This window comes from Mandrillus leucophaeus, unplaced genomic scaffold, assembly GCF_000951045.1.
Source record: "Mandrillus leucophaeus isolate KB7577 unplaced genomic scaffold, Mleu.le_1.0 Scaffold731, whole genome shotgun sequence".
Taxonomy (NCBI): Eukaryota; Metazoa; Chordata; class Mammalia; order Primates; family Cercopithecidae; genus Mandrillus; species Mandrillus leucophaeus.
Window position 1 is genome coordinate 426,710 of NW_012107931.1, and position 1,369 is coordinate 428,078.

Below are 1,369 nucleotides of genomic sequence, written 5' to 3' on the forward strand. Positions count from 1 at the left end.
AAAAAAAAAAAAAAAAAATTACACAGTTCCTTCCTTGAATCTTTTAATGTTAATATTGGAGGCTCAATACACACATTGTGAAACAGATGCTTATTTGGCCATCTAGGTTAACATTTTGAATATCATAAATATTAGTTAAGTCTGGACATTAATAATGGCATTAGCACCAGTTGGCAAAGGAATCATCATGTTATGTGCAAAAAAAATGTTATGGGAATTGGGTAACAATCTTAGTACGACAGAAGAAATGTTTATTTACCCTAATGCAGGGCTTCATAAATTTTCTTGGCCTTTAAAATTCTTAAGTATCTTAATTTTTATATAGCATCTCTAGGCCAGGATACCTATCCACTTCTGAAAAATACCTATCCATTTATGAAGAAGCTAGGTTCAAACAGTTTGTGTTCTAGCAGTTTAACACCTACTGGGCCCTATTACACAGTTTCTCAAACTCTGCAGTTGGAATGGACATTCTACCCTCATTCCTTTTCCACATTGATTTTCTCTCTGTACATTTTATCACAGCAATTGCCCAAAACCCAGCTTCACAAAAATATGGCATTACTGAGGCCGGACGGAGTGTCTCACACCTGTAATCCCAGCACTTTTGGAGGCCAAGGTGGGCGGATCACTTGAGGTCAGCAGTTCGAGACTAGCCTGGCCAATGTTCTGAAACCCCGTCTCTACTAAACATAATTAGCCGGGCGTGGTGGTGCACACCTGTCATCCTACTCAGAAGGCTGAGACAGGAGAATTGTTTGAACCCAGGAGGTGGAGGTTGCAGTGAGCCAAGATCACACTACTACACTCTAGCTTGGGCAACAGAGTGAGACTCTATCTCATAAATAAATAAATAAGGCATTATTGAAGAGGATATAGCAGTCTTACGTAGGAATTGTGAACTACCTTGAGCTAGTAGTTCACACAATGTTCAACAGCTGTTGCTGTGTTTCTTTCATAAATTTAAAGTATCCCACAGTACCTTGCGAGTTTGCCATTGTGTCCTGGGTATTGAGTACATAGTTTGGGAACTGTGGCCCTAATGACTGTCATCACAGAGGGTGAGAGGAATCCCATGTAAGGACTGAGATGTGTCTTTTGGAGGGTAGTGGGAATAATGAAAAGGGATATTTTTAGGAGCATTGACGAGGGCCAAGTAGGTGTTTAAAGATTGAGCCATAGGCCGGGCGCGGTGGCCCAAGCCTGTAATCCCAGCACTTTGGGAGGCCGAGACGGGCGGATCACGAGGTCAGGAGATCGAGACCATCCTGGCGAACACGGTGAAACCCCGTCTCTAATAAAAAATACAAAAAACTAGCCAGGCGAGTGGTGGGCGCCTGTAGTCCCAGCTACTCGGGAGGCTGAGGCA

General features: G+C 42.7%; 1 protein-coding gene across 3 annotated transcripts in view; it reads left to right on the forward strand.

Moving 5' to 3' along the window:
* The window catches only part of KATNA1 (katanin p60 (ATPase containing) subunit A 1), a 75,036-nt gene that overhangs the window by 62,600 nt on the left and 11,067 nt on the right, over positions 1-1,369 (forward strand). The gene's annotated exons all lie outside the window — the stretch shown is intronic.